The following is a 9,738-nucleotide window of genomic DNA, read 5'->3' as shown; positions in this document are numbered from 1 at the left end:
ACCGCGCGGGTCTGCACCGAGAGTGCGGCTTGCGCGGTGTGCCGTGAGGAGAGACGGGACCCGGGTCACCGGATGGGTGGTCCCGGGTGCCCGCTGATGGGGGCCGGTCGGTTCGGCGCTCCGCCGCCGGACCACCGCAGAGGCCGGCCGCCCAACGCGGCTCCGGACCAGAGAGGCCCTGTCCGCGGAAGGGTCCGGTCCTCCTCCATCACCACCAATCGCGGGGTCTGCGGGGGGACTTCACCCCCCGGAGGGTCCGCGAGAGGTGGAGATGGCCCCGGTCTGACCACCAAGACCGGGGCCAAAGCGCTGGCCGAACACCAGGCCGGCGCCGGTATTGGACATAACCGCCTGGAACCGGTCTTCCCTCTCCCCTACCGGCCGCGGCGGGGGTGCGCGGGGGCGCACCCTCCTCCATTGCGGCTCGGGAGGGAGGCGGCGCGGTGTAGGGTCGCACCGCGCCGCTGCCAGTAGGCACCACGACCGGGAGTGACATGTACCCACCCCCGGTCATGTTGGTATGGGAGACCCACCTCCCACTACTATCGGGGGGAGCGCGGCGAGAGGTGTTGTGTCCGCCTCTCGCCGCGCATAGAGGCAAGTGTGACCTCACCGCAAGGAAGGGTGCGACCGGGGAGGGGCTTTGTCCCCGCCGCTTTTCCCCCTCAGGGTGCGGAGCGCAATAGCGCTAGCGCAGGGCGGCCCCCCGAAGAATACCGAAAGGTGATGCCAGGGGGTCGCCCTACTTGCGCAGAGAAGGACACACTCAGGTGTTTTTATTGGGTATACCTCCTCCTCTCCTTTAGAGAAGAGGAGGGGAGTCCCACATACCCCCGGTGATTTCCCTAGGTCTCCGGGGGATGCGTAATGCATTTTCCCCTGAGTTATCAAAAAAAAAAAGACAGCAGAAATGGTTTACGTTCCACCTAACGACGTGGCGCACGCGTCGACGGGCTTAAGGCCCGTAGTGACTTACCATCCACCTTCCGAGGTGGCGCTCGCGTCGGCGGGCTTAAGGCCCGTAGTGACTTATCTTCCACCTAACGAGGTGGCGCTCGCGTCGGCGGGCTTAAGGCCCGTAGTGACTTACCTTCCACCTAACGAGGTGACGCTCGCGTCGGCGTTCGTATGGTTTGAAGAAAATAAAATTAGCGGGATAGCATAGTCGCAGCGGACGTGACACCATCCCCCTTATAAAGAAATGTTGGTCCTACCTGGGACCAACATTTCTCCTGGTCGAGTTAGTACACGTATGAGCTGTATTAGAGGCTAGTTGGCGCAGAACTTAGATACTTATTTAATTTCCCGTAGTCATGCATAGTTGCGTGACTATGTCTCTCAGTTCGCATTTCTTTTCCTTTATCGTTCCCCCTGTTTCACTGTCACTTCCTGGTTGCACTAACACTTCAATGTGCTCGGTTTCCTTGGTTTCTCCCTTTTCCTGGCGGTTCCTCTTCTATCCTCCCAAGTGGATGAGGAGGTGCGTAAGGGAGCTCCATATGGCTCCAAGGATGTGGATGCTCCATCCATAAATGGAGTGTAACCACGTATTGCGGAGCGTAACCCCGTATTACGGAGTCTATCACTAGTTTGATGAGGCGTATTATTAGGAAGATTGCCAGTACTCCCGCACTGGCTGAGCCGAAAGTCATGAAGCCTTTCCATAGGCGCATGCCTGTGCTTTCGGCGATTTTCTCCAAAGATTCTTCATCTAACATACTGTAGAGCGACCGGCTGGAATATTACCTCCCATTGTGCCATGTGCTATTGTATTTAGCATGGCGGGTTTTTCCACGGGGAACATTATATGAGTTCGAAGGCGTTCCAAGTCCTTCGTCGAATAGATACCACTCGTTGCAAGGTGTGACGGGTCCACATACTTCCACTTAGGCTTCGTCAGGGGCCGTATCACAGGTGGTGGTAGCGATTCCACTGGGCGTGGCATCATCCGGAACCAAGTATCTTGAAGGTGGTACATCGGTGGTAGGAGCTCGTTACAATCCCTCGGGGTTCCGGTCTTCGAAAGGATCCTCGATCTCGGAGTCAAGAAACAAGATGCGTTATTGTGGGTGACAGGAAGTTCGTTATAGCATCCCTCCGTCTGGCGGACCTTGCACACGACTGGAATACACTTGATTATATAAAGTACCTCTCCCGCCGTGACGGCTGTGTCCGGGTGATTTCATCAAGCGGTGCGCCATTTCGTCCGGAGCAATGCTAGATAACGAGAGTGCGTTCTCGAGCACTTGTTTCTCTAAGGCGCATTTTTGTGCCATGATATCTTTATACATCCGTGCCAACTGGTTCTTCATGTGCCTTTCTATGTATACAAATTTCGAGTTGACGTATGTGAACATGTCGAAGTTCTCCACTGCGACGTCTGTTTTTGTTTTGAAGGTCCGATCACATACCGTTTCTAGGAGGAACAGCTTGGGATGCTCCGTGTGGATAATCCTATACCCGCACAGGTTGGATTCTGAAGTCCTTGCTAATGCGAATGTTGCTTCGTTGGTTGTCACTGTATAGATAGTCGGCGCACCCGCTTGTCCAGATGGTCAGCTTATGCGCTGGTCCCTCATAAAGGACGTCATACTTATCGAAATCGCAGTTGTCTCTGGGTGAGGATTTCCAGTGAGTAGTAGTCCCGTCTGCGTCGACGCATTCTTCATCTGTGGCCTTACATCTGACTCCGGATGGTAATATGACCTTGTTGGCCGACAGCTTTATTGGTATGACGCAGTTCCTGAGGGTGATTTTGATGTTGGCTTGGACGACCACATTGTCCCAGGTTCCGTACGGGTCGCTAAAGGTCGTCCCTTCGCACTTCCCGTCGTTCTCTAGTAGTCCAGCGAAGGTTAGGCTACGGCTTGTTGTGGTATTGCGTTTGAGGGAGTCGATAAGGACGTTATTTCCTAGGAAAATGGCGCCCGTGTCTTGTGCTTTCCTGCAGTTCTCTGAGGATATCTCCCTTACGTAGACGTATCTTCCGTTTGACACGACCGACACGTGCGAAAACACCCCACATCTGTATATAGTGCGATCAATTTCGATGCGGCACTGTATTGCCTCGGTATGTCCGAATTCGTCGAACTGCATCAGCTGGAGGTAGACGTCCTCCTTTTTGGGTTCCACGTCTTCGACATGGCATTCCGCTATGTCGGTGAGAGACAAGGATGTAATATTTAAGCCTTCTCCACTGTAGTCGTATCCTACGAAGGCGCTGACTGGAACGAGCACCGCGGCGATGTAAAATAGAAGTGTCGTTGAAATACGATCCATCTCGTGCGGGGTCTCGGAGAGAAATATGCGAGCGTGGTTGTTGCGCGTCCTTATATCTCCTCGGGGTGGGGCGTTCCCCTACCCTTGTCCATGCGCAACTTATCCTCATGCACTATCCTACTTCGATTATTTCCTATGTCTAATCTTACATTCCTATCGCCTAATTTTGCTAGAATTCTATACGGCCCTGCATATTGGTCGCCTATCTTGCTCTTCACGGGTTCCTTTAAAAGATATACCATATCATTCACGTGAAAAATCTGAGGGTTAGCCTTGGCGTCGTAATATCTTTTCGATTTATGTTTAGCGCGTATTAGATTCTCGCGAGCATTTCGTTGAATTTCTGATAATCTGTTAAAAAGTGAGGTGAGGTATTCTGTGTAAGTCTCGGGTACCTCACTCCCGACCGGAGGGTTACTGGAGGGGATTTCGGCTGTTTTACCAAAAACCAATTCGTGAGGGGTATACTGGGTACCCTCATGCACACTGGTGTTGTATGAAAAAGTGGCTAGTTTCAAGAGCTGATCCCATTCTGAGTTCTTATCTACGTACTGTTTGAGGTATTCCCATAAGACGTGGTGGCTTCTCTCGAGGGAGCCATTAGATTGGGGGCGATATGCGGTTGTTTGATATTGTTTTATCCGGAACCTGCGCGCTACACCCTTCATTAAACTACTGACGAAATTAGATCCTTGATTGGTTAGGAGAGCTTTTGGTGCCCCGTAAATACAAATGACTTCGTTCACGAACGCGTCATATCAATTGCCGTTGTATTCTTTAGGGGAATGGCTAGGGAGTACTTAGTCAGGAGGTCTTGTATTGCCAGGATATAGGCATTATCGGAGCGAGTGCGAGTCAGTGGTCCCATTATGTCCATTGATATCTTCTCGAACGCTTTACCAGGAGTATCTGTGATCAGCATGGGCTGTTTTGTCTTTACCCTAACTAACTTCTTCAGCTGACAGTTTCTACAAGAGCGGATAAATGTTTGTACATCTTGTTTCATGTTGGTCCACTCGTAATTCTCTTTTAGTCGTTTATAGGTCTTTGTTATTCCTTAATGTCCATTAGCAGCGGAACAGCGGCATTCCTCGATAATCGCGCTTCTTTCTTCTAACGGGGGTATGGTCCGTCGGTTGGTGCAAATGATGATTTTTGCCGGGCAACCGTGTAGTATGTCTGTGAGAAAGTGTTTGACGACATTCCATGGGATGAGGTCGATGTTGCCTTTGCAGATCGATATCGTTGTTAGGTTGAGTTCGATGCAGACATTCTTCAGGGATCGGATAGCCTCCTGGAGGGTCTCCTCCTTGAGTATCTCTGACGCTCTATCCTTGATAAGGAGGCATATCACTGGTTGTGATTTGATCTTTAAAACTCGGGCGCGACCTACGGTGGCGTTATTGAGTGCAGGCAGTTTTTCGAGGGAGGCCAGAATTCGCGCCCCTTCATCGCAGGGGTTGCCCTTTAGATTTGAGAAGACAACCAGGGCATCTTTTAGTAGCGCGAAGTTGTCCGGTATCTCCATTACGGGTTCCAGTCTATTATGCAGTATATAAGGTTCATTTATATTATCAAATAAGTTCTCCTCGTCGTCCGAGTCATCGCTTCCACTGGTGTCTATATCCGTTCTGTCTGATTGGTCCTGGAGTTCATCGCATGCAGGGATTGGGGGAGATGTAACGTCCTTCGCGACCGCTCAGACACAAAAAACGTTATGTTCCCGTTTTTGTTTTAGGCCTGCCTGCATACACCGACAATAGCCTGGGCTGGTAGAGAACCGTGCATCGAGAGGAAGTGATTTATTCGTGTTGTGAATTCGTGTAAAAATAGTGTGATTTTATGTTACGCTTCTAATATATAAAGAATAAAATTTTGAGACTCAACAACGGAGGGCATGAATTAATTATTGATCTATTACGATTGATCTATTCGATTACTACTCTTGTAGTAATCGAATTATTGAAGAGAAAATATAATATGTAAATTACTATTAATTAGACAGAAAAATAAAAAAATGGAATTATAATTGAAGAGGGAATATTATACTTGGGTAATGGATGAATAGAAATTGATGAGTTAATTAATAGTTATTCTATCGAGAATTTTTATATAAAAGTGCATTTTATTGAAATTTATTCATTGTTGGTAAGTACATTCGTTAAGGCTTGTACTACAGCTCGCTCATTGCTATTTAGGTCGTTTTCAGATTTAATTTGGGATACCGGGACTTCTTGGTCCTTTGATTTTAATTCTAAATACTCTGGTATTTCTTCGGTTGCCTGTGGCGTCGGCGCGACGGGCCGCGATGGCAGTGGTCGTAGCGACGCGCGAATTTCGATAAAATAATTTCCTGAATTAATTACGAAATACCCTCTTTCTGTAGGGTTCGGTGAGCTGGGTGTTATGGACACGGGTACACCTTGTGCCGTAGTACGTGTAAACCACCTTTGTAGACGTTCTCTATATTTTCTGCCGCTTCGTTTCGGCATCTATTTATTTAAATGAAACTCGAATTTATATCTTTAATTTTATCTCAATTAATATATTCCGTAAGAGTGACTTCGAATAGGTAGAAGTTGGTGTAAAGCAGAAAGGTATTTCAGGTCTCGTAATCCTTAATCACTAAGGTCCTACTCGTCAGGGCCTGTCAGAGACTCGTTCGGATCTCGACCGTCTCGCTAACCAGGAAATCTTCACGCGCTACTCTGCAAATCGCTGTGCCTTAATTAAGTCCTGGAGTACGCTGTGATTTACTACCATGGACTGTCAGAGCTCGATCTTAAAAAGCAGAAAGCGACCAGGAGCAATTTTATGCTACCAAATAATTTAGCGCAACTATAGTGCCGCCTAAGGCGCCGCAGCTCTGCAGGACTGTGTGTGTAATAGGCTCTCTACAAGCAGTTCTGCCCGCAGTACCTACAGACCAAAGGAGAAGTTCGAGGAGATTCAGGATAAAAAGTAATGAATTCACCCTTATGGTAACCTGATATGGGACCTTCTGGTAAGAACTAAAGAGTCAACCGGATAAATGGTTATACTAGCGTGGTTTAACTATATTAAATGGTTGTAGGCTACGTGTTGCCGATCGATTATAAAATTCGTGTGATGAGATAAAAATTATTTTATATTGGCAGTGAAGGGCCAACTAGACTTTTTGGAGCGAATGTCTAATGTGATAGAGTGATTGTGTGCAGTGGACTTACGGTTATTTTATGGTAGAGTTGCGTATGCGGATCTTATCGTTATTTGCTAGGACACGCTCGCAAGTGGTTCACAATATTAGCTGGTCGTCAGAAAAAAAAGGGCCCGGACGGTGGCCTCACAGTAGCTGAGAAGGGTGATGTGGAAGTTGAATAACTCGGCGTCGTCCCCGTTATAGTGTGGTACACTTGTGTATTTATGTAGTTAATTTCCCGAACAAATGCTTCGATGCAACGGGCCGGCGAGATGATTTAATACAGAGATTGAAATATGTATGTTTACGTGTAGGTGTATAGGAACGTGCGCCTACGTAGCGGGTGTGCGTTTTACAATTGCCCGAGCAAATATCAAGCTGGTGTTGCGTGTGAATATTGAAGAAAATTATCACTGAACTTTTAGAATTAGGTGTAGCGTTACGCAAAAATTCTTCTTAGTGTTTTCGAGTGTGAACTACGCAAAAGTTATCGGAAAAATATTAAAGAACTGTCATATATCTGCCGCAGGAAAATTATGTGTAATACTGTGTTGGAAAATTACAAAAGAATTGTCGCAAAAATTATGTGTGTCTGAGAAAATTATGTCGTACTCTTCGTGTAAAATTACGTGTGACTGTATCTCGAAGAATTATATGTAGCACTACGAAAATTGTGTGGAGTCTCTGCGGTATAAATGTGTGGTATTGTGTGGAAAAATGTTGAGGAACTCTCTGGTAAAATTACGTGTGACTGTATCTCGAAGAATTATATGTAGCACTACGAAAATTGTGTGGAGTCTCTGCGGTATAAATGTGTGGTATTGTGTGGAAAAATGTTGAGGAACTCTCTGGTAAAATTACGTGTGACTGTATCTCGAAGAATTATATGTAGCACTACGAAAATTGTGTGGAGTCTCTGCGGTATAAGTGTGTGGTATTGTGTGGAAAAATGTTGAGGAACTGCCCGCGCGCTCCGGGAGCACGGTTTATATAGGGCTGCAGTGGTTGCTTCGCTCGAGTCCGGCGGCTTCCGACGGCGGTCGGGCTGCATCGCCGAATTTCAGGGTGACATGGTGGTCTCGAGTCGGCCCTTATCAAAGGGATTCCACTGCTCTTCAGCTTCCTGGTACTGCATGCGGGTGGCTCAATGACGTGATGCACCGTGGCGTGATGCATAGTGACGCGATGATGTCATGCCAGACGCGTTTGGTCGTGTCCGTGCGAGTTCGCTACGCGTTTATTCTATGCTATCTTAATTATATTAACAATTCCGCTGTTACGTATGGCCTTCATAATTTCTTATTAATAATGTTTCATAGTACTAAGATGCTTTTGCTTGCATTGTCAATATTTTACGATATAGTCTCGGCTCTTTTTAACAACTGAATTAATAAAATCGCTGTTAACATAAAGTTTCACTTAAAATATTACTTATGCTACATCTCAGTTAGTACAAATCGGCCGATGGCTACTATGGTCTTTTAATATTATAGTGGCGCGAAAGTTTTAAAGTTTTTGGAGGCCTGGACGTTACAACAGTCCAATCACAAGTCGCTGTTCCAAGGGACCCTACAAATGTCTCTAATCACACGGTGCTGTGATTGGCTGTGTCCAAATGTACCGTGTCCAAGTGCACCGCTACCGTTTATGCTAGCGTGATTTAACTTTATTAAATGTTTGTAGGCTACGTGATGCCAATCGATTATAATGATAGTAAGACGAGATAAAATATATTTTATGTTGGCAGTGAAGGGTCGTCTATATTTTTTGGTACAAATATTCAAGACGCTAGTGTAATTGTGTGCAGTAGACTTACGGTTATTTTATAGTAGAATTGCGTGTGTCGATCTTATCGTAACTCGCCAGGACACGCTCGCAAGAGGCTCACGGTATTAGCTGGCTGTCAGTAGAATGGCCCGGACGGTAGCCTTAAAGTAACAGGCGGTGGGCGATGCAGAAGTTGATTAGCTCGGAGTCGTCTCCGATATAGTGTGGTACACTTGTGTATTTATGTAGATCTCCCGAACAAATGCCTTGAAGCAACGGGCCGGCGAGATGAATTGATACAGAGATTGAAATATGTATATTTATGTGTAGATGTATAAAACTGTGCACAACGTAACGGGTGTACGATTTACAATTTCCCGAGCGAATGTCGAGCTGACGGTGTGTGTGTGTGTGTGGTTGTGTGAGTCGGAAAAAATTATGTGTAGCACTGCGTCGAAAAATTACAAAAGGACTGCCGTAAGGACTGTCGAAAAATTATGTGTAGCACTCTGCCTCGCGCGCTCCGGGGACACGGTTTATATAGGGCTCCAGTGGCCGCTTCGCTCGAGTCCGGCGGTTTCCGACGGCGGTCGGGCTGCAGCGCCGAATTTCAGGGTGGCATGGGGGTCCCGAGTCGGTCTTTCTCAAAGGGATTCCACTGCTTTTCAGCTTCCTGGTGGCTGTGTGCGGGTGGCTGAATGACGTGATGTACCATGGCGTGATGCATGGTGACGCGATGATGTCATGCCAGATGCGTTTGGTCGTGTCCAAGCGGGTTCGCTACGCGTTTATTCTATATTATCTTAATTACATTAATAATTCTGCTGTTATGTATGGTCTTCATAATTTCTTATTAATAATGTTTCATCGTACTAAGATGCTTTTACTTGCATTGTCAATATTTTATGATACAGTCTCGGCCCTTTTTAACAACTGAATTAGTAAAATCGCTGTTAATATAAAGTTTTACTTAAAGTATTACTTATGCTACATCTCAGTTAGTACAAATCGGCCAAGGGCTACTGTAGCCTTTTTAATAATATAGCGGCGCGAAAGTTTTAAAGTTTTGGAGGCTTGGACGTTACAGAGGTCGATGTTGCCTTCGCAGATCGATATCGTTGTTAGGTTGAGTTCGATGCAGACATCCTTCAGGGATCGGATGGCCTCCTGGAGGGTGTCCTCCTCCAGTATCTCTGACGCTCTATCCTTGATAGGGAGGCATATCACTGGTTGTGATTTGATCTTCAAAACTCGGGCGCGACCTACGGTGGCGTTATTGAGTGCAGGCAATTTTCCGAGGGAGGCTAGAATTCGCGCCCCTTCATCGCAGGGGTTCCCCGTTAGATTTGTGAAGACAACCAGGGCATCTTTTATTAGCGCGAAGTTGTCCGGTATCTCCGTTACGGTTTCCAGTCTATTACGCAGTATTTAGAGTTCATTTACATTATCAAATAAGTTCTCCTCGTCGTCCGAGTCATCGCTTCCACTGGTGTCCATATCCGTTCTATCTGATT

This window comes from Odontomachus brunneus, unplaced genomic scaffold (assembly GCF_010583005.1).
Source record: "Odontomachus brunneus isolate Ranch 3 - 2012 unplaced genomic scaffold, Obru_v1 Obru_scaffold_292, whole genome shotgun sequence".
NCBI lineage: Eukaryota > Metazoa > Arthropoda > Insecta > Hymenoptera > Formicidae > Odontomachus > Odontomachus brunneus.
The sequence above is the reverse complement of the archived record's forward strand: the minus strand, read 5'-3'. Positions refer to the sequence as shown.